The following is a 24,296-nucleotide window of genomic DNA, read 5'->3' as shown; positions in this document are numbered from 1 at the left end:
CTTGAATAGAGAATAAATGCTAATACTATCTGACTCACAAGGCTTTTGCAAAGGTAACTGGAAATGATACCCACAGAGAATAATGCCTGACAGAGGAACTGACATTCAGTCCTCCCACAAATGCTTGCGCAGACTCTGGGGCAGACTAGGCATTATCTGAGCGTGAGGGGAGAACGTTTGCGTCCCTAAGATGCCCCTGTCTCAGGGCTCCCAGTAGAGAAGGGATTCAGGCAAGTAGAGAGGCAGTTAGTACGCAGAGAGCCGTGTGCTCTGGGGACACAGAAGGGACACAAGTAACCCATCTGAGAACACACATCAAGAGGTTCCCAGGAGTCAGGCTGAAGGGGAAGGGAGTCAGGGCAGCCCTGAAGGAAAGGCGAGTATAAGGAAATCCAAGTAACCGCGTTACAGCTGAAACAGAAGTCGTGCTTTGGTTTCCTAGGGCTGCCATAACAAACTACCATAAACATGGTGGATTAAAATGACAGAAATGTATCCTCTCACAGTTCTGCCAGCTATAAGTCCACATCAAGGTATCATCAGAGCCAAACTCTCCTCTGAAGGCTCTCGGGGAGAATCCTTCCTTGCTTCTTCCTAGCTTCTGTGGGGTCCCGGCAACCCTTGATGTTTGTAGCTACATGACTCCAAACTCTGCCTCTTCTCTCTGTGTCTCTTCTTCCCATGAGGACACTTATCATTGGATTTAGGGCCCACCTAACCCAGAATGACCTCATCTCCATCTTTAATTACATTGGCAAAGACCCTAGCTCCAAATAAAGTCACACGCTGAGGTTCCCTGGGGTGGGAATTTGGGGGTCATGATTCAACCCACCACAGAGGGCAAGGGTGGAAGTGGAGAGAGATGAGATTCCCAGAGGTAGGCTGGGGACACACACGGACTTCATCCAGGGACACTGGTGAGAGGGGGAGGCGTTTTAGAATGTAAGCTTTCAAAAGATATGCTGCCTGCGGGATGGAGGGCAGATAGAGAAGAACAAAGTCGGATGCTTTACAGTAATTCAGTGAGATGTACCTCTTGACAGTCAATAGGTATCTGGGAGACAGAACTGACAAGGTGTGGTGGTGATTTGGAAGTAGGGAGAAGGAAAGGAGACACATTGTGTTCTCAGGTTTCTGAGTAAGGGAACTGAACGAGGGCACGTGGCAAGGTGGGAAGGAAGGAGATAGGAGACCCAAGCAGAGATGCTAAAGGAGACTCTGGACTCGATGCAGGAGGCTCAAGCTCAGGGGAGCTCTCAAGGCTGGAGAGTGAGCCCATGGAAGGACCTGGCACTATGGGAGGAGGGTGATGTGTAGTGTGGGGGGAAACAGAGGCTCAGAACAGACCAGAGGAGCACCAACATTAGGGGCTCGGGCAGACGAAGAGCTCACGACAAAGACTAAGGAGGAGGGATGAGAGGCCAGGGGAGCGGACAACGGGCAGTCACACAGACAGTGCCCAGCGCTTTTCCTGTCCCCGTCCTCGCCTCCTGTCCACTTCCCTTTCCAGTTTGCTACAGTGAAAGTACTTGACCTTTCTTGGGGTGATGGGAGGACAGCCTCACAGGGCAAACGGTAAATCTCCCTATTTGTTTACTCAAGCGTGTTCTGTGCTTCTGTTACCTCATCACAGCCTGGACTGGGCAACCCTGGTTTCACTTCCATCACCCTCCTCCAGCCCCACACCCCTGGGTAATCTGGAGCCTTCTGTCCAGTCATCTCTGGCAAAGAGCCCACACCCTCCATCTGCTGTCTCCAAAAGGCAGCTGTCAGACCCATGTGGGCTAATGTTGATCACCTGAGATGGGGCTGGTTGGAATGGAGATGTGCAGTAAGTGTAAATTACATGTGGATTTCCAAGACTCACTCGGGAAAATAAATGTAAAATATCCCAGGAATAATTGTATATTGATTACATGCGAAAATTACGTCTCAATATATGTAATTATTAATTAAATTAATTAAATATATTCTATTAAATATATTATCAGGTTAATTGAAATATATTATTTTAATTAAATTATATTAATATTAAATTAAAATAATTAATATATTTAATATATTAATATTAAATTTGATTTAATATTAATTCAATTAAATGCAGGTTAATTAAAATATATTATTAAGATTAATGTCACCTGTTTCTTTGTAGTTTTTTTAAACCTAAAATTACATATGTGACTTGCATTATATTTCTTTTGGGTAGTACTGCCCTAAGACCTTCTTTGATATCAAAACTCACCTGAAACACAGAACAGTTTTGCATTTCCCCAGAGTCTGGCTGGCACAGGTCATGGGAAGGGAGAAGGCATGCTGTATGTTGCACCTGGTTTTTCACGTTCTCATTTTATTTCTCATAACTCATGTGATTCCCCGTCTCTCCCCTAACTTTTTTTTTTTGCGGTACGCGGGCCTCTCACTGTTGTGGTCTCTCCCGTTGCAGAGCACAGGCTCCGGACGCGCAGGCTCAGCGGCCATGGCTCACGGGCCCAGCCGCTCCGTGGCATGTGGGATCTTCCCAGACCGGGGCACGAACCCGTGTCCCCTGCATCGGCAGGCGGACTCTCAACCACTGCGCCACCAGGGAAGCCCTCCCCTAACTTTTTAAATGAGAAAACCAGAGGGCAAATTTAACTCATGTCTACTCAATTCCTAAACCCATAATTTGTCCAATACACAATGCTGTCAAGTCTAATAGTGGTAATAGTTTCTAAGGAACCCCCTTAGATATAATAATAATAATCCCTTTATGCACATAAAGTGTCTTATGTCACTTACATCATCCCATCTGCTCCAAAAGAAAACCTTAAGACTTCCAACGTAAGATATTTTCATTTAAAAATTTTGTTTATACACGGCAGAAAATTAAAAGGTACAAAGAAATAGAAAGTCAGCTTCCCACCCACCCCTAACTTGCTCCCTCCTGCCACCCTCCACCCCTGCCAACAGCATGCTCTGTATATCCCCCTAGTGATGGTGATGCACAAACACAGTCAAACATGCGTGTGGATATATGTGGCCATTTTTCAAAAAACTCAAATAGCAGTAGATTGTACCCATATTCCACATGTTACTCTTTGTACTTAGCACCTTATCTTGGAGACCCTTCATATCAGTACATAAAGGTCTGCCTTTAACTATGTCATATTTAACTGAAAAGACTTTCATAAATTACAAAATACATTTAAATCAGGAAACTAAGTTCAAGGAAGGAGTCACTTGTTCTCCTTGACGGCGACAGTGACAGACTGAGGCCAACTGATTCCAGTCCGAGCCTGCTTCCTCTCCTTGACCCTCCCCGTGCCCCCATCTGTGAAACAGTAGAAACAATTCCTGGCCCACCTACTGGGAAGCTGACATGGAGACTGAAAGAGCTAATGAAACCTGGAAAGCACAGTTCAAGCAAGAAGCATCGTCATTACTGTTACTGTAACTAACCGTAATCGGAGTCACATTTTGGTAGAAATCTAAGCAACGCGGGGGAGGGCAAATGTATTTGGGCAGGACGATTCTACCACCCTTTGAATCGCATCATCACTGGGCCCATAGTATTGGCGCCCGCCCAGCACTGATCTAGCCCAAGGGGACAGATCCTGGCTGCCTCCTTAAAAAGGGTTGGAATGTTCTGAAGGGCCCAGGTGTGACTGTCCAGCCCCTCATCTTGCGGGGAGTAGGTGGTCACAGGTTCTGGCCCCCAGGGACAGGCTTTCTCAGGAAGGAGACTTCACTCACAAGGCTGAGACATAAACACACACAGACACAGGCCCCAGAAATCTGGAGCAAGGTGAGTGGAAAACTGTCCTCAGCCCAGGAGTGGCTGGCTGTTTATGTACAGTAGGTCACGGGCTGACATTTTCCAGGCCCAGGCTCAGCATGGGAAGCTGACTGCACCCACCAGCACAGCTCCAGCTCAGACACGGGAGCAATGTGACTGACGGGAACCACAGCCAAATTAGGCTGGCCGAGGGGTCTGGCTGGCAGGGCCCAAGCGAGTGAGCGACTGCTTCAAGGGATGCTGCCTCATTTCATCTGGCGGCCCTGCCCACCGCCTTGGTGTCTGGGGCTTGCTTCTCCTTGCTTGTTCCCAGCTCTCCCCTGTGAACCAGGGTCTTGGGGAAGAACAGGGGGGAGCGGGAGGAGACAAATCTCCAGGAAAGAAAAAGTAAACCCAGGCTTAGCCAGCATGTACCCCACATGTCTTCCCAGCTCCTCCAAGCTGGCCCCGTGGTCCCCAGATGTGCAGGAGAAGTGTGCTTAAGTTGTGTGATCACAAAGATTGAGCTTCCCCAGGAAATTTCTAGAGCCCATTAGAAGGGCTCACAAGGCACAGAGCCTCCAGAAAACGTGCCTTCCCTTACCTTGGTTCCTCATCTTGGCAAAGCTTCACACTGTCTCCACCCAGACAGGTGGAAGGCCGGTCCACTCATCCTGTTTATAGAAGAAGGGTGGGGAAAGTGAAAGGACAAGTTCCAGCCTCTCACAGGGCTTCTCACCAACCTGCCCTGTCTGAGCAGTTACTCTCCGAGCTCAGTTGCCCATCCACTCTTCCTAAAGTCAGCCGGTCAGTGCTCTACACAGCTGGTCCTAAGAAAGAAACAAGTATTCAAAGCTGGATGTTCAAAGCACATTGCCGACAGTCCTCCACTTAACAAAAGAATTAATTATGGAACTTCTTTGAAGAGACAACTTTCCTAGGGCGTATAAGGTACCATTTTTACTTAGTATCAATGTATTCACAATTTGGGGGGGTATAAACCTAAAAAGACGCGTATGTTTGGCTATAGATGTATTTGTGTTATTTTTCAATTCTCAGTATAAAAACTTGATTTAGGCAGGGCTGGTATCATTATTTCTACATTTCAGGTGAGGAAAGGGAGACTCAGAGAGATGCTAAGCAAAAATGGGCGTTCCCACTGCTCCACAATGACCAGCTGAGGGTCGTATTTCTCAGCCTGCCCAAATCCCACTGTTATACCTGCGCTGTTTACAGAAAGTGGAGTAGAGGGTATCAGCGACTGGGGAGAGGGTGGGGAAGATATTATTTAATTGGTGCAGAGTCTCTATTCTGGATGATGAAAATGTTCTGGAAATGGATAGTGGTGATGGTTGCATGACATTATGAATGTCCTTAGTATATGCTGAATGTACACTTAAAATGGCTAAAAGGGTACATTGTATATTAATTTTTTAACATCGAAAAAGAATTACCTAGCTGAAATTCTGAATCGTAGCAGGATTATGTTAGCTCATTTCCCCTCTGCCCTTTCCTTCCACCTCCCACTTCCCCCATATAATAAAGAAAACTAATCAAGAGAAAATAATTAAAATTGAAGTAACACCGAGAAATCACTCCTAACCCAGGAGATTGGCAAAAAATAAAGTATGATAATATTCTTTGCTAGTAAAGACGCAGAAAAAGGACACTCTCGCACACTGTTGTTGAAAAAATAAACTGGGCAGACTGGAAAACAATCTAGCAATATACTATAAAAATGTTTATTAAAATTAAAAATACACATACGTGGTATTGGAGACAGGGAAAATATACAGATCAATTGAAGAGAATAGAAAGGGATATTTCTTAGACTAAAACCAGGGGTGGGGTGTGGTCTATGGGTCATAAGATCAATTGGAACTTGCAACCTGCTCACTAAAGGCACCACATAATGAGAGACCCTAAGAAGGAATAGTGGTTTGGGGTATCCTGGGCTCTGGGATCACCATAGAAGCCCATGACCCAAAGGTGATTAGCAAGATGAAAAACCTGCAGAGACCACACCTGGGGTAGGGGCTTCTCTCCTGTGATCAATATGGACCCACGGCAAGGGGGACTAGACACTACCCAATCCAGTGGCAGATCAGGTAGTGACCAGAGAAAGATTTCAGTTGAATTTCCTGACATCCCAGTAGGACGGGGATGTGAAGTCAACATTAAGTTGTGTTTGGTCAGGGTTCCCCAGAAAAACATAACCAGTAGGAGACAGATGATAGATAGATAGATAGATAAGTAGATAAAGATTTATTATAGGAATTGGCTCACACAATTGTGGAGGCCAAGAAGTCCCGGGATTTGCTGTCTGTAAGCTGGAGAAAATGAGAAAGCTGGTGCAATTGAGTTCAGATATGAAGCCCAGAGAACCAGGAGTGTCTATTCAAGCAGACAGAGTGAACTCATGTTTCCTCCCCCTTTCCGTTCTATTCAAGCCCTCAGTGGATTCGGTGGTGCCACCCAAATTGGCAAGGGGCGTCATCTTTACTTGACCTATTGATTCAAATGCTAATCTCTTCCAGCACCACCTCAGACACACCCAGAAATAATATTTTACCAGCTCTCTGAGCGTCCCTTAGCCCAGTCAAGTTGACACATATAATTCACCGTCACAAACAGTTTTGCAGAAAGTAAAGAACTATGCTATTACCTGCATACGTGAGTTGGCGAACTGAGAGTCTTCCCAGGTTATATGAGATTTAGAGGTAGGTATTATGGATGAGGTGGGGTTCAATCTCACCTTGAGAATGACAGGTAGGGGTTGGGGTGAGCACAGGTGTGACAGCCCAGGTAAGCAGGGAGTGGGCGACAGACAGTGAAGAAACGAGCTTGGCTGGAGTATATGGTCCCAATTAGAGAGTGGAAAGAACCCACTTTTAGTGTCTGTCCTCCTCATTATCAAAACACATCTGTCACTGAACACCTCCACGTACAAGGTTCCGGGCTGTATGCTGTGAGGTATGGAAAGGTGAGAAATGCAGGGTCAGCGCTTTCTGCGAGCTCATAAGTTAGCTTGATAATGTGCGTCCACGAAGAAAAACACTCAGAAGGTGGAGTGCCCGATTCCTGACATAGATGGTCCGTGCACTTGTTTCCTCAGCTAAATCTTACTGTGTTTAATCCTCATACCGGGCTAAGTGTTAGGGATGCAGAGATGAATGGCACAGTGCACCATCCCTGGGAAATGCATAGAAATCACCTCCGGCTGAGGAAGGTCTCGCAGAGCTGGACCTGGGTGGGCTGGTAGGATGTGATAGGTGTCTGAGGAGGAAGCGGGTACACCTGTGGCAAGATCGGCACCTGGGACTGATGGCCTGTGGAACACCCAGGTGAGCTGGGGGCAGGGGCGGGAGGTAGGGGAGGTGGGCAGAGAGTGGGCAGAAGATCCAAGTGAGGGCAAAGAGGCAGATGAGGCTGGACAGGACAGCTGGGCGCAGATGACAGAGTGTTCTGCACTCTAGACTTTGGACTGTGGGAACCCAGAGTTAGTGAGGATTTCTGATCTGCTGTGAGGTCCTACTGTGCCCACCAAGTTCCTGGCACCTCCAAAGTGAGTGGTAGATGGGGCCGAGCAGGAATGTGCCCAGCAAAGATCATCTGTGGCCCACTTAGCTAGTGCCCATCCCCGAGTTACTTCTCTCCCGGGGCGCCTGCCAGCCCCAGACACTCACCAGAGCCCACGGGAGCCCTCAGCCTCTCCAGCCTGACCCGGAGGCCTGGAGGGCCCACGTGCTCTGGAAGAGCTGAGCTCTAGCCTTCCTTGTTCCTCCCACTCAGAGAGCAGGGAGTCCCTGTCACATCAGCCTCTGCCCCCCATCGCCAGCTGAAAGGGGAGGGGGAGGAAGCCCTGAGGCTTACAGCAAAACCTCAGGGTGCCCCTGAGTCCCAGGAGTGCTCAGATGTGGTCTGGGCCAGCCAAGCCTGCTGGGCCATCAACTTGGATGCAGGATACACAGAATGTACCTTCACCTCCTCCGGCAGGTAGGGGTGTGTGTGTGTGTGTGTGGGGGGGTGTGTGTGTGTGTGTGTGTGTGGGTGTGTGTGTGTGTGTGTGTGCGCACGCGCACGTGAGGCTCCCGGGCACAGGGTGTTGGGTAACCTACATCTAAAGTCACAGCCCAACACGCAGCCAAAGGATTGGGACAGGCTTTGCCTTTGAGGATGCCGACAAGCAAATCTCCTTGTGAGAAGATCATTGTCTCCACGAACCCTGACGTCACAAACCCATTGCAGCATGTCCTCCCTCTTCTCACGGACAGTTGTGTCCAGCTGAAAGCAAGCACCGACCCTCAACTTTAAGCTGTGTGCCTAAGTTTTCACCAACACCAAGGGATGCAATAAGTGTGTGCTGATTTGATGGTAAAGGGGTCACAGAAAGATCAACCCCATGGGGTTTTAGCATATGGAAGTGAAGAGGGCTTTTCTATCCCTTTCCTTTAGGGTGGTGAAGATGGAGGCAGAGGTGATGGAATTGATGGGGAAGGAGAGAAGCTACGGATTTGCTACAGCAGAATCTCTGGGGCATTAGTAATCATGTATTAATATTTCCTAAAGCTCCCCAGATGAAGAAAAAGATTGAGAACCAACTGCCCCAAGGAGAGAGGTATGAAGAGGAGCCTTCTTTCAGATTGAATCGTGTGCCCAGAATAAATCAGTCCACCACTGCTGTAGAACCCACCTGCTGACGCTCACTGTGACCCAGATTCTTGTCTCATTCCATCAGCCCCGTTCCACGTCTCCCCCGCCCCCACCCCCAGCCTTATTCCAGTTCAGCCCCTTTAATATCCCTGCTACCCATTGACTGCCATTCCCTTAGGACTTCCTTCCAGCCCCAGTTAAGAAAAACATATGATCACCGGCTTCCAGACCCCACCGCTTCCATTCTGCACACTCCAGGACCCTCTCCCAGACTGGAAGGAGTGAGAAGAGTTTGGGGTCTTTCTTCCCCCACCCAAGCGAGTGGGCATCCAGACATGGGCAAAATCAGAGCGTGCTCAGCATGTCACCTCCGGGTGTTGGGATGAACGTGCAGGCCAGGCTGCAGCCCTGCCAGGGTGCCCGGGGCTTGGAATCTTTCAATGCAAATTTCCCTTGTGGCAGCCCTGGCCTCTTCTGCAGGGGTGGCAGCCGCCCTGGGAGGAAAGACGAGATTTAAATTGGTAATCAAGCACTGTACCAAACCGGACTTTGACCTTGTTCAGAATTCCACTGGCCCGTGTTCCCTGACCCACCACCGCCCTTTCTGCCCAATTGTTCCCTTGAGTAGCTGCCTGCTATCTATGGCAGTAAGGCAGGCTGCCACCAGCTGCTGCTTCCCTGGCTGCCCTCCACCTGCTCGGCCCTGGCTGGATCGGAAGGCCTTGGAAATCAGAGAGCTTTGCCTTTCCAGCCACTTTGCTACCTCTGCTCCTGGAGCGAGACAAGAATGGTCTGGATGAGGTCTCTGGTCCTGGCTGTGCCTGCTGGTAGGGCCTGGGAGAGGTGAAGGCAGCCCCGGCAAACTTCTTTTATGCACTCTTGGTTACCAAAGCGATTCCCAGACGAGGCCTGGAATGGCCAGTGTGGGCCCACACGCCTGCTATGTCCACGGAAGCAGCATGGATCCAGCATCCATTCTCTCCAGCTCCTTCCACTGCCCCAGAACACCCCTGCTTGCTGCAAAACACCACGTTTTTGCTCATTTCTTCTGCCGAGAAGGTCTTCCACATTCTCTTCTACATGTCTAAACTCTGCCCTTCCTTCCATGGCCTGGGGGACCACTCTCCCCCGTAGAGTGCCTACTCACTCCCCTGCAACCCTACCATGCTTTTTCTCTGACCTCCTCAATTCATGACTCAAACCAAATATCTGGGGCATTTAGTCACATGCTGATTTGCCATGTTGTCTCATTGTTTCAAGTGTTATCTCCCCAACAAGATGGTAGGCTCCCAGGGACTATGCATTACCTAGAATTAGCACTTAGTAGGTCTACTGGGAATCAGTGAATGTGAAAGGACAAATGAATGAATATAGGCGTTGCTTTATTCAGAGCTCTGTTTTCTTTACACGCCTAGAATTCTTCCCAACAAGAGAGCCCTTCTTTCCATTGGCTGTTGTCACAACGAAGCTGCTGGTGGAAACTTTGCTTCCCATGCCTCCCAGAGCACAGGGAAACCAGGAATGTTTCACCAGGAAGAGTCAGTTGCCAGAACAGTTGGATTTCCACCAGCGTGCAGGGCACTAGTGGCTGCTGGGAGCAGATATCAAAGATGTCTCTTTGATCTAACTGGGATGCTCGAATGTGCCCACACGAAGCTTTGTTTCCGTTAATGCACACAGTATGTAAGGGCTAAGAATGGCCGGGTGCAGAAAGCAACCAGTCTAGGCTGTCCTAATCAGAGAGCATGTGAAGGATGCAGAAAATAGGGCTGTTGAATGGAGGCAGCGGGGAGGCTGGGTGTCCAAGGGAGGCATGAAAGAGTGCCCCTACTCCCTCTTCCCCAGCCAGACTCCACCTGTCCATGTCTGCTCCCCCACCCAGGTAAGAAAGAGCCAAAGATGGGGCGAGGACAAGGCACAAGATTGGAGGTGGGGTGGTGGATGGATAGTCAACTCAGGGGGTTCATCTGAGAGGAAACACCTTGGGAATGCAAGGCAGCTCCCACATATGCACTATCCATCTGAAGGGGAGGCATAGAGGAGGCTCAAAAAGCCAGGAGGGGCTTCCCTGGTGGCACAGTGGTTGAGAGTCCGCCTGCTGATGCAGGGGACGCGGGTTTGTGCCCCGGTCCGGGAGGATCCCACATGCTGCGGAGCGGCTGGGCCTGTGAGCCATGGCCGCTGAGCCTGCGCATCCGGAGCCTGTGCTCCGCAACGGGAGAGGCCGCAACAGTGAGAGGCCCGCGTACCGCAAAACAAAACAAAACAAAACAAGCCAGGCGAAGACCAGACAGGCAAGAAAGAAGATCTAGAAAGACAGGTGAAGTGTGAGCTGTCACGTCTTTGTACACAGAGGGCCCAAGGGTTGGGGTAGGGGGTCACTGATGAGCTCTGTCCTTGGGGCTTCCACCTATTGTCTCAGAAGTAAGTCAGGAGCCAGAGGCCAAGCATGGAACAGCCTATGTGTGGCCCCTGGGTGCCATCGTGCTCCTGTGTCCTTCGCTGTGGTTAGGGCAGAGAGACCCTCTGACAGAAAGACATAGGGTGCTTGTCTTCTGGGCAGAGGAGAGGCTCAGAGACAAGAACATGAGTGAAGGGGAGGTGGCAGCATCTGACCTACAGGCAAGTGGACCAAGTGTGGTGGGGTGAGCCTGGGTGTCGAGGAGTCATTCTGGGGCTCCCCAAGGAGCAGAAATGCCCACATGAGGTTTCCTAGCAGTGCCCTCCCCCAGGCCCTTCCCCTCTGGCCTCGGGCCTCTTGCTCGCCAGTGTATGCAGTCCCATCACCGATGACAGTGAGCAGAGTTTGCCAATTCCATTCCTTTTATTACTCATGCCTTTCCCAGGGAAAGGAACAGACTCGAAGGAGAAGACAGTTGCCATGGACTGGAACTTGCTGACGCACCTCTCAGCTAACTCGACCCCTTTCTTTCAAGAGGAATTTTACACCGCCCATTTTATGGGTACCTACTGACATCAAAACTGTTAGTCAGAGGGCAGGCATCGAGGTCAGAGAACACCCCACCCCTGGGACATATTTCCTCCTTCTGCTCCACAATGTCCCCCAGGACTACGGGAGGACGGGCAGGCAAAAAAGAAGAAGATTTCATACGCCCAAGTGTGCGTGCAGGGGATCTTTCTCTCCCACTCTAGCCAGAGACATAGAATTTAATAAATCCTCAGAACTGGGGAGGCAGGGGTGTGTGAGGATGTCTTTCATTGCGGGGAGGGTGGGTCAAACACCTAGAGCGTCTGATAACCGCATGTTCTTGAGAGCACGCCCACACACATGGTGTACTGCTGAGGCCCAGAGACAGAGGGGAGAGAAAAGGGGCCAATCTGGAAGCCAGGGCTCCATCCCCAGTCACTCCACAGTGGTTAGGACTGTGGTTCCCATACCTGGATGGATGGCAGAATCCCCTGGCCAGCTCAGCAAACCTGCAGATTCTTGGGGTCCCACTGCAGTCCCACCAAGTCAGAGCCACGTGGGGTGGGGAAATTGGGGTATGCGTGTGTTCAACAAGCTCCCCTGGGATTCTCATGCCACATTCCCCTTCCTGAGTTTAGAGTTGCCGGATCCATGTGGGTTCCTTGAAAATTGATGCTACCCTTGTTCAAGGCCATAGGCAGACCTCCAAAGACAGACCCCTGAGCCAGCACATGGAATGGGAAGGCCAGATCTACTCCCAGAGAAGCACCTTGCAGCCTGAGTATCCTGATGGCACACTCAGCCACTGCAGGTGATCACCTGGGATGCGTTGATTTCCGTTATCCTATAGGACCTCTTTTGTAGCACTTTGTTGTTTGTTTTCACAAAATCAGCTATTACGGATATTTGATGATGGACTTGAATGCTATTCTTATCCCTGTTTAACATGTTTGTCAACCAACCTTACCGGCCAAAGGTAATGTGGAAACCCATCACCCACTGGCTTGTTCAAGATGAGCCCAGGGTCACTAAACCATTATCCTATTTTCTTTGGAGCTTCTGTTTCCCTGAACAACAGGCTGCAAAGTGATTTGGAAAATCAAGGTTAGACCCATACCCTGGGCAAAATGCCTGAGAAGAAAAGACAGTTTCTTATCTTTTTTTTTTTTCTACTTTTTTTTCGACCTAAGGTGTATATAAGGTCACAGAAAAAAGAGTGTTGATTCCACATGGCTGGTGCTGAACCCTTGCAATTTACCAATGACGTCTCACTCACTAATGAGTTTTCCTGGGTCTGAGTCACACACAGGGAGGTTTTTAAGCAGAGAAACGAAAATTCCTGAAATGAATGAGTTACATTCTGGCCCGGGAGGCAATACCACAGAAGCACTCACTCTCACCCACACAATCAGGCCTGATAGCTGATGGAAATTTGTGGGAAAGGTTGTGAAATTGGGGATTACAGAAACAAAGTCTAAGGCAGTGGAAGGAATTCTACTGGCAGAACTCTTCCTTGGGTTGCCAGCCTGCTGGCCTGCCCTGCAGATTTTGGACTCCCCCGTCTCTGCGATCACATGAGCCAACTCCTTAAAATAAATCCCTCTTTATATGCGCACATCCTATTGACAAATGCACAGTCCAAGAGACAAAAACACCCACACACGCCCACAACCAGCCCAGCAGGGAGATCTTTAATCCCTACGATGGGCCAGACTGTTACAATAACAAAATCAACACTGACCTAGACTGCAGTTTCTACGCGGCTTCTGTCAGGAACACAAAGGTGTATATGGAACAGAGTCCCTGTCCTCCAGTGACTTTCCAACTCGTCACCAAGTTAAAGAACCTCAACACTGAAAGGGGCCCCAGTGAACCTCACCTAGTCCAACCCCTCGGTTTTACGGACAGGGAAACTGAGGTTCTGAGAGGGGACAGGACCTGGTCCAGGCAGTACAGCCTGACGGTGGAAAAGTCGGGACGAGATCCCAAGGAAAACATTCCAGACAAGAAGAGCATGAGTATGAGTGATTGTGTGTGTGTGACACACACACCGAAGAAGGTGGGAAGGTGAGCAGCTGGAGCAGGGTAATTATGGGCTGCAGACAAGGTGGAAATGGGGGAAGATGACCGTGGAGAGTGTCAGACACCTGAGTGTGAAGTTTAGAATGGGTCCACCAGATTGGAGAAGCTTCCAAACACTTTGGGTGTGGGGAGCGACACGATGAAATTCTTACAAGAGTGCTGCTGTTACAGGAATATTGTAAAAGAGAAAAATGTTGAAGAAAACCTTCTTCTTCTTCTTTTTTTTTTTTTTTTTTTTTTTTTTTTTTTTTTTTTTGCCGTACCACACGTCTTGTGGGATCTTAGTTCTCTGACCAGGAATCGAACCTGTGTCCCCCACAGTGGAAGCACAGAGTCCTAACAACTGGACCGCCAGGGAATTCCCAAAGAAAACCTCCTTAAAGCCAAACCTTATGACAGATATCTGTCTCTTGAGAGCTTAGGAGGCCCGATACAGATTATAACTGGAGTAGAAGAATTACGCAGTTAGAAGAATGTCAAGGGAAAAGCAGAATGAGACAGAATGAACTAGAAGGGATTTCCCTGGTGCCACAGTGGTTAAGAATCCGCCTGCTAATGCAGGGGACACAGGTTTGAGCCCTGGTCCGGGAAAATCCCACATGATGTGGAGCAGCTAAGCCCGTGCGCCACAACTACTGAGCCTGCACTCTAGAGCCCATGAGCCACAACTACTGAGCCCCCGCGCCACAACTACTGAAGCCTGCGTGCCTAGAGCCTGTGCTCTGCAACAAGAGAAGCCACCACAATGAGAAGGTCCCACACCACAACGAAGAGTAGCCCCCGCTCGCCGCAACTAGAGAAAGCCTGCACACAGCAATGAAGACCCAACACAGCCAAAAATAAATAAAAATTAAAAAAAAAAAAAAAGAATGAACCAGAAGAGTAGAGATCATGAGCCAGTCTTCCAAGGAGCTATCCAGGCTGTTCAAAACCAAGAACAGCAAGGAGATGCTGGGCTTTTTGCTCAGAGCCTGTGAGGAGGTACGAGAACCTCTCCACCAAAAGCTGGATGGTCGAGCCCCACTGAAGGCTCAGGCACACGCTTGGCCTCTGGTCTCCCCACTGGAGGTGAAGAGGGCTGGCTCGTATCATCTTTGGAGTCTCCCTGCGGTCTCTTCCTCCCAGAATGGGCCCCCCACCCTCCCAGGCCTCCAGGGTCTGTTTGCCTGAAGCTGAGTCCCTGGGAGATGGTGGGTATCCCTTCTTCCCTCCAGTGACGCCAGGCTCCTTCACGAGTGCTCAGCAGCCCCTCTCTGGTTGTAATGTCAGGATGGTGGCACCGTCTGCACGTCCAGCCTTTCCTCCCTCCCCGCCCCCGCCCCCCCGGCCCTCTCCCAGTCACTGCTTCTTGTCTGGGGACTTCAGCTTTTGGATCAATGCTCTGCTGAGGTGCCTGACCCAGACCTAAGCTCAAGAAAAGATCAGGACTATTTTCTTATTTGGGTTCATCCTCAAGGGCATTCTCTAAAGTGTCCTCTGATGAGGAATCTGCCAGAATCCTGCATTGACAACTTTTCACCATTAACGTGCTGTAAACATGGATAAAACATGTCACAGATGCTCAGCCTTAGAAAAGAGATCATACGCTATCTCATGCCTCTCTCTCTCTCTCTCTCCCTCTGTCTCCTTCTTCCTCTTCTTCCCCACCTTCTCTCTCTCCTTCCAGAACCTACTTTCCTGGGGTGGTGGGAGAAACTGTGGGCTCAAGGGAAATGTTCATGTACTCACCATTCACCCCACACCTTACTCACAAAGCCAGGTTTCTGACTAACAGAGTTACTAACCATGTTGCTCACTGAAGCACAGGGAGGGAGACAGCTCACATACTCACTGTGGGTGTCCAGAGACATCAAAGCAGAGCTCAGGAAATCTGCCTAGGCCGGAATCTGAGACAGGTGGTGGATTTTGCCTTGTATAACTGGATGAAATAGGTGAGGGTGAGTGTAAAAAGAGAGAAAGAGAAGAAAGCTCAGGACACAAGAACAGAAACTGGTGAGAGGAGACAGAGCAGGAGAAACTGGAGACCCAGGAAAAGCAGGAATGTGTGTGGTGTCAAGGGATTTAAGGAAAGAGTGGGGGGTTTTCTCTTGTTAGGAAAAAAGAGGTCAAAAGAATCAAATCTGCCGAGAAAAGTCACACTGGCTCTACAGACGGGCCTTTGGTACCACACTGAGAGCAGTCTTGGCCCAGTGGTAGATGGACAAGCCAGAGAGCAGTGAGTTCAGGCGTGAACACAGGGGGGGTAGTGGTGGAGAGGGCAAGTACAGAAAACACCTTCCAGACGGTGTGAGAAACAGAGTGGCAGGGCATGTGAAGACAGGAGGGAAGCTTTTATTTTTTTGAATGAATGAGACTTGATTGTGTTAAATGCAGGTGGAAGGCAGACTAGCCCAGGGAGAAGGGATAAAGACCTGGGAGAGAGGAGACATTTAAGGAGATCAGTACGTTGTGAAATTGGGGGTGCTGGTGTAGGAGGTGGACAAGAGGAGATCACAGACACAACTTCCACTGTGACCCAGAGAAGGATCAAAGGGTGCAAACAAATAAAGGAAAGTTTGGTGACCAGGAAGGGGAAGAGGCTGCTTCTGATGGTTTCTATTTTTCTTTTCTTTTTCTAAATAGGAGGGCCCTCATCTTTGGGACACAGGCTAGTTCAAGTCAGAGGAGACATTGTAGGGTGACAGGCTTAGAGTCCCTGGGCGACTGTCTTCCAGGGCAGGTAGTCATCCCTGGGTACGCATCTGATATGGTCTATGAAATAGCTACTTGTTTGCCTCAGAAGAGACTGACTTCAAACCCAGACTGATGAAATGATGCTCTCAGGCTACCAGCTCATGGTGGCCAAAATGTGAGGCTCTGTGGAGACACATGGCCATGGGCGTGGTTGTGCAGCTACCCACCAACCATCAGATTCCTGGGACTCTCCCGACAATACCTGTCTTAGTCCATCTGGACTGTTATAATGCAGTGCCAGAGACTGGATAGCTTATAAACGACAGACATTTATTTCTCAAGGTTCTGAAAGCTGGACGTCCAAATCACAGCATGGTCGGGTGAGGGCCCTTTTCTGGTTTTCTCATTGTACCTCGCATAGTAGAAGGGGCTGGGGAGCTCTCTGAGATCTCTTTTATAAGGGCACTAATCTCGTTCATGAGGGCTCCACCCTCATGGCATTAGGGGCCACTTCCCAAAGACCCCATCTACTAATACCATCACATTGAGGATTAGGCTTCAACATAGGAATTTGGGGGGACACACATTAAGACTATAGCAAAACTCTAAATCCCCCTTCACACAGTGTTGGTACCTCCCTAGTAGTGGTCACCATAGTCTCCCCGGGTCATAACCGTATGTGGCTATATTCGATATCCTTTCCTGTAGGTTCCTGAAGAGTTGGAATCCTAAGTTATTGATCCTTGCTTCCCTATTCAAAGTTGCTCTCTGCATGAAATTGATCTGTTTCTGGCTAAATTCCACAGTCCTGATGCCGACATTTTGGCTCAGCCACCACTCAGAGATGGTCCCCAGACAAGCCCCTCTTCTGGCACTGGCCTGCTTCATATAAGAGAGTTTTAACAAGATGATGCCCAGAGACTTACAAGCCCCCTGCCCCACTCCCAGGAGCCAGATCAGAAAGAATTCCAGATCTTCGACCCTTCCTAGCACAGCTGCCTCCCAACCAAAAGAGAATTGCTGGGAGTTTGTAAAGTCCCAGGCTCACAGCTTTCATTGTCCAGCACAAGATTCCTTCTCCTTCCCCCTTATGAATCTGACACCAGCAAGTACTACAAAGACATGGGCTGAATTCCAACCATGTCATCACTGGGGAAACAATAAAATGCCTGACTGACTATAAAGGGTCTAACTGTCACAGAGATAAAGACCAGTCTCCGATCTTCTCCAGCAAGGCGGGGCTCGAAGTACAGCCTGGGAAAGCTTGGTTTTCTCGTGGCAGAAACTGTGAAAACATTTCCTGCTTTGAAGCCCTCGCTGGCTCTTCTGTAGGACAAAATGAGCAAGAGACACAAGGCAGCAGACTGCGCTACCAGCTGGAGGGCCCCAAACTGGGCTGAAAGAGCCCCACACTCACATATACCCATGTGGACCACACCCTGTGGGCCCACGTGTTCTGATTTAGCGAATACCTGGAGGAGGGAAAGTCCAGCTGATTTGTAATCAAAAGTACCATCCCTTACCGCAAGGGCTCTTTCACATTTTTAGCTCACTTGATCCTCAAGACTAGCCCGTGAGGGCCTAAGACAGGTACTCTTATTCCCATTTTAGAGACCCGAAAACTGACACCCAGGTTGTGAAGGGTTCTTGGCTTTTAAGTGGCAGAATCACTCAGGTCTTCTGACTCCTAATTCACGTTCTTTTCCTGTGAAAACGCACTACCTCCCCTTTTTTAGAGAGTGATTATTGCATTGAAAATTACAAACAGACTCTGAAGATCCTGTAACTTCTTCATCCTCTCAAGCCCAATTGGCAACAAAGCATCAGGGATGGTCTCCTCAATTTGAGATGTGATAACCACTCCTTACAGCGAGCTCTGACCGAGTCACAGCATACGCTCTCACTGCCTGATCAGAACCAGAGGGTGAAGAAAGCTCTCGCAGAATCTCTGCTCTATCCACCGAGACTCCAAACCAGGCCTTCGTGGGGTAGCGTCTTCATGGCATCAAGGGCAGACAGAGGTTCCTTCAGTGCTTTCTCTGTAGAACAGCGAGATTGCCTTTCCTCCAGATGGACTGGGTCTGATCTGGCCCTGGATTACCTTGAGAGGTTGGTTACAGCACAGGACAGAATTAGAGGCTGTCCAGGCCAGAGCAGATCCAGTGAGCAGATCCCACAGAGAACGGTCCCAGGAGTTCTGAGACCACCTCATGGGCCTTTGGGTTACTTTCAGGGCAGGTCTGAACAGATCTGGTCCAAATTTCCACTTCCCATTGGAGCCCATGTATATGACTTCACGTGAACTTGCCATCACCAAGAACGTGCTTTGATTGTTAGGCTGTCTCACGGCTGTGGTCATCCTGACTCCTCAATTGTGTGGGAAGTGACGTGAGGGTAGGGAAGTGGACAAGTGTTTCCCAGAGCCGTAACCTCCCATTTCTCAGTCCCTCACCCTCCACAGAAGCCCTTCTTCCCTCTCAGGTGCATAACATCCTTCCAGGCTCTTCCTATCAAAACCTAATCTCAAGAAAGGATCTAAAAATTAAACAGAATCCAAGCTGACTGGAGCTGGAATGACACCTTGACTTTCCAGATGAGGAGAGTGAGGTTACGTCAGGTACAACTTACCTGCCGTACAGGTAAGGTACAACTCACACCCTCAGAGATCAAGAGAATTCCAGGATCAGTGAGGAGGGAACATCATCTGTGAGTAGTCAGAGCTTTCACTTACAGCCCCTGTTTACAAAATCATCACTGATGACTCTGCTTCCTTTGAAGACTGTGTGACCTAGTAGGGATAAGACTTAGCACACCCTTGGCACCCACAGACAACAGTTCCAGGAACACAGGTGAGCCACTCTGGGTCCACATACCTGATATGGACATGCTTGAACTTGCACTTAGACATTTATTCCCAAGGCATTGGCTCCAGGTTGACAAGCAGGGCAACCTCAAAGCCCTCAGCTCTTCACCATTTTTCTTGATCACACAAGAGTCACCAGATGCTTTGTGGCTCCAACACGAGGACAATCACAGTTCACTCCCTTGGGTCTCCAGGCAGTGGCTGGAAGCAGGAGCCCTCATCAGCCATCTCATTCACACAAGCTGGTTCAAGGCACATTTTTTGAGCACCTCCTTTGTGCCAGGTACCGGGATAGGTTCTGGGAACCCCTAGCTACATGGGCTCAGTTCTTGTGCTCCTCACGGTCAAGAGAAGGACACGGTACTTCCCTGGTGGTGCAGTGGTTAAGAATCCACCTGCCAATGCACGGGACACAGGTTCGAGCCCTGGTCCAGGAAGATCCCACATGCTGTGGAGCAACTAAGCCCGTGAGCCACAACTACTGCGCCTGTGCTCTAGAGCCCGCGGGCCACAACTACTGAGCCTGTATGCCACAACTACTGAAGCCCGCGTGCCTAGAGCCTGTGCTCCGCAACAGGAGAAGCCACCGCAATGAGAAGCCTGCACACCACAACAAAGAGTAGCCCCCGCTCGCTGCAACTAGAGAAAACCTGGGCGCAGCAACAAAGACCCAATGCAGCCAAAAATAAATAAAATAAATTTATTTAAAAAAAAAAAAGAGGAAGACATGTAAGAAACTGACAACCCAGTTCACCACCTGTGTGCTTTGCCAGAGCTCTTCATAGGGCTGGGGCTCTGAGAGAGGAGCAGCCCCTAACCCAGACTGGGATGCGTGGGATGCTGGGGTGGTCAGAGAGGCAGGCATCCACCCGCACAGATAATTTCAGTGAAACTGGGAAAGTGAGACGATAGAGGTACATACAAAATCTGTCTTAAAAGGAAGTCTTCCCTACCCCTGCTCCCCTTTCACTTCATCTTATCATCTCCCACCCTTCCAAGCAAAGCTTTTGGAAAGTATCTTCCACTTATTCCCCGCTCCACTGAAACTGCTCTTAAATCACCAGTAACCTCATGATTGATAATCCAACACGCCCATCTTCATCTCATAAACCCCTGTGGTACCTGTTCTCTCGGCCCCTGCCTCCTCCTTTCTCAGTCTCCCTGATCCCACCCTCCTTATGCCTCCCTAGTCCCCCCTTCCAGGCCATCCCCCCCAGTCTGCCCTCCACACTGTGGCCCTCTCTTTCTAAAACTCTGACCACACTACCCCCTTATTCAAATCCTTCACTGGTTGCACAGTGCCCTCAAGTCAACCTCCAAACTCTTTGGCTTGGAAGGTAAAACCTTCTAGGACCCAGCCACCTGCCTCTCCAGTTCGCCTCTGAAGCCTGTGACCCCAGAAAAGCCCAAAACTCTGTCCCACCAGGTGACTTTGTACATGCTTTTTCCTCTGTCTGTAAACCCCATGTGGTAAACCCTACTCATCCTTAATCTTGTTCAAATGTCACCTCTTCCAGGAAGCCCTCCATTGCTCCTCCTTTCACTCCTTCCCAGACACATTTCTGTAACCCCCTTCAATCTTCCCAGAGCATCCTCTATTCACCATTGGCATGTAACTGATCACTTGGCTATGTACCCCTGCACCCCTAACTAAGTTGTACAGGCCTCGTTGCAGATGTTAGATGCCTTACTGATCTTTGCACGGTGCTTGGCAAAAAAGCTTTCTTTAACAAACATTGATTGATTGTTTGGTTGATTCATTAATTAAGTATAAAACAAGGTCCCCTGTGAAGAAACCACAGTCCAGATGGGGAGGAAAGCCAATCATGGGTGAGGTGATGGAAGATACTCATGCCAAGAGTAAGCATATTTTCCTGACCACAGAGGACTGGGGAAACTTGGAGGAGGAAGATAGAGAGCTTGAAGGACTGGAGCAGCAGGTTTCCTGGTTGGGAAGCAGGTTAATCAATGCACAAGCCCGGGCTGTGGCTTCACCTACACCTGGTTCATTTCCAGCAGCAGCAACATTGCGGCGAGGATTTGGTGCCAATGGGCACCCAGGGTCCCTTCCACGTAATTAACATGTCTCTGGGGGAGGCCTGAATCCCACAGTCTGGAATGTAGACAAAGAGGATCTGTTCCAGTTATGCTAATTGCTGCCTCTCTCCCACAGAGGATAGGGCAGTGAGAGATTCCAGGAGGCAGCTGAGCAGAGGGGGAATTCCTCAGCTCCTGCAGCCTGGCCCGAACCCAGGGAGGGGCCCCGCCAGCCCTCACCGGGGAAAGCTGGAGGCAGAGCCGCATTCATCTGTCCCATAGGCTGTCTCTGAGAGGTGTGATTTGAAGACCAGGCAGCTTCCTAGCCAGGCACCTTAAACCTTAAAACTGCACTTTAGAAACATTGCTTTCCCCTGAAAGCCACTTTTTAATGCAAATGACCCAGGAAGAAGTAGCAAATTAAGTTCCTAACACCTTCCGTATAAGTGGGTGGCTGTGCAGCTTTCCCAAGGGGTCTGGGGACCTGGGAAGGCAGGTGCCTGAGCTGTAGAAGGGACACAGTGAAGACAGGAGGCCCTGGGTCACAGATTCACTTCTGCCACAAATGTAACCCCCCACCCCTGACCGTTGTTGCCCCACGGCCCGGTTCTGTGCTGGCCTTTCCTTCTGCCACCATCCTGGGCTGAAGACCTCATTAGTCCTCAGGGGTGCCCACCACCCCACTCTAACACCTCCTTCTCTACGGCTTCCTTTGCTCAGAATCAGTGGCCCCCTGAGGCCACTGGCACTTCTGAGTTTACAGCCCTCAGTTCCCTTATTGGGATGCTGGTCCAGGCTTTTGTGCGAGGCATTTCTGGGGGGTAAGAGCACTTGCTGTGCCCTGCAGTGGTTCTCTGACCCCAGCCTGAAGCGGAATTACTGCAAGGTCTTGTTGAAACAGATCAGCTACAGAGCTTCTGTACGTCTGAAGTAGAGCCTGAGAATCTGCATCTCTAATGAGTTCCCAGGTGATGCTAATGCCGGTCCAGAGAACCCACTCCGAGAACCACAGCTTTATAACCTTGTGACTCAAACTGTGGTCTGCAGACCAGTATCCCTGGCATCATCTGAGAGCTGGTTAGAAATGCTGAACCAGAAGCTGCATTTTAACAAGGTCCTGGGTGACTTGTATGCACATTAAATGTTGAGATCCCTTCCCCAAAGCAGTGTTCTCAAAGTGTGGTGCAGACCACCTGCATCAGCATCACCGGGGAGCTTGTTAATAACAAAGGCTCCCCTACGTTCATAGCAGCACTATTTACAATAGCCAAGACATGGATACAACCTAAATGTCCATTGATGGACGAATGGATAAAGAACATGGAATACTACTCAGCCATAAAAAAAAAGAATGAAATAATGCCATTTGCAGCAACATGGATGGACCTGGAGGTGATCATACTAAGTGAAATCAGAAGAGAAAGACATACCATATGATATCATTTATATGTGGAATCTAAAATATGACACAAATGAACTTTTCTATGAAACAGAAACAGACTCACAGACATAGAGAAGAGACTTGCTGTTGCCAAGGGGGAGAAGAGGTGGAGGACGGATGGATTGGGAGTTTGGATTACCAGATGCAAACTAGTATATGGAGAATGGATAAACAAGGTCCTACTGTATAGCACAGGGAACTCTATTCAATATCCTGTGATAAACCATCATGGAAAAGAATATAAAGAAGGATGTAGAGCACTGGAGCCTACCTGGGCTCTTTGGTGGGGCTAATGGCAGACTCTGGGAGGGCTCACGCCAAGGAGTGCCTCCCAGAACTGCTGCTGCCAGTGTCCTTGTCCCCACGTTGAGCCACAGCCACCCCCCGACTCCGCAGGAGACCCTCCAATACTAGCAGGTCTCAAGATTCTGCCCTCCAGGAAAATCTTGCCATGATTGGATAGGACCCCAAGATAAATATTCAAACCTTCGACCTGTTCACTTCTACATCCCTGAAAATGAATCACCATTGGAACAAAAGTTAAGAGAATTAAGACAAGAAACACAAGAATGGAACCAACAGTTCTGCGAGAACCAGAATTTCTTTTTCTTAAGGAAAAAGAAATATTTATTGACTCAAGACTGAAAGCCAAAGGCCTGGAACTGAGAGCTGAATCAGGTCAAAAAGCAACATTGAATGCAGAAGAAATGGCTGATTTTACAAGGAATTTTTAAGTAAAAATTTTCAGAAGCACGTGTATTACAACAGGTAGAAGTCGCTATCAACTTAGTTTTTGCACTTTTAAATAAAATTGACAGATTAAAGTTACTTGCATGGCAGCCCTAAAGCAGCTTGCACCCCTAGCGCGTAGATAGTGGGTTCTACACGGAGGAACTAATATTATAGAATAAAAGAGACTTCATACAGTGTGTAGACATTGCTTGGATCCTAATACAGACAAACCACCTATAGAAAGGGACTGGTACAAGCGTAATTTTGCCATCCCCTCCTTCATGGGAAAAGTAGCCCTGGAGAGAATTTGGAACAAGCTTAGACTGAAATGAAAGAAGACCAGCAATTAGGAGCCCACCCTGACCCACCCGCCAGCGAGAAGCAGCTGCTTATAGGAGCTTGTTTTACAAGGGCTCTAAGAGCTGTGTGTGCAGGGCAGGCTGGGAGGACGCAGGTCCTGGTGCGCTGTGGCCCACATGGCTCCATCCTGACTGTGGATTCCAAGCTGGCTCTCAGTCATGGAAGTGATGTTAAATAAAACCCAAGCACTGTGGAAAAAAAAAAAAAGAATGTATATATATGTATAACTGAATAACTTAGCTGTACAGCAGAAATTAACACATTATAAATGAACTATACTTCAATAAAATAAATTTTTTAAAAAAGTTCCCAGTGCCCCCTTCCTCCTCCAGGCCTCTGGTGATCACTGTGACTCTCATGTTTAGGAACTTGTGACTCACAGTCTCCACTTTGGCTACCTGTTAGAATTCCCTGAGCAGCTTGTCCAGGCCGCCCCTTTTGGGGAGTGGAGACCCAGACATGGGCATTTTTAACAGTCCCCAGGTCATGGCAATGTGCATTTAAAGCTGAGACCTTCAGTTTAACACCATCCTCTTCTCGATAGCAAATGTTGGAGCATGTACCCCATGCTCCAGGTTACCTTACACCGAGGTTCTCAAACTTGGCTGCAAATCAGAATCCCCGGAAAGTTTTTAACTTTTTATTTTTGAGATGAAATTCACACAACATAAAATACATCATTTGACCATTTTAAAGTGGACAATTCAATGGTTTTTAGAACATCTTAGAACATTCTTCACAATGTTGTACAACGATCACTACCGTCTAGTCC

At 49.0% G+C, this 24,296-nt stretch overlaps 1 pseudogene; it reads left to right on the top strand.

Moving 5' to 3' along the window:
• The first annotated feature begins 14,309 nt into the window (after positions 1 to 14,309).
• On the top strand, positions 14,310 to 23,514 carry LOC112407477 (apoptogenic protein 1, mitochondrial-like; annotated as a pseudogene).
• Positions 23,515 to 24,296: the final 782 nt, after the last annotated feature.

The sequence above is a fragment of the Neophocaena asiaeorientalis genome, unplaced genomic scaffold (assembly GCF_003031525.2).
Source record: "Neophocaena asiaeorientalis asiaeorientalis breed wild unplaced genomic scaffold, Neophocaena_asiaeorientalis_V1.1 scaffold133, whole genome shotgun sequence".
NCBI lineage: Eukaryota > Metazoa > Chordata > Mammalia > Artiodactyla > Phocoenidae > Neophocaena > Neophocaena asiaeorientalis.
The sequence above is the reverse complement of the archived record's forward strand: the minus strand, read 5'-3'. Positions and strand labels throughout refer to the sequence as shown.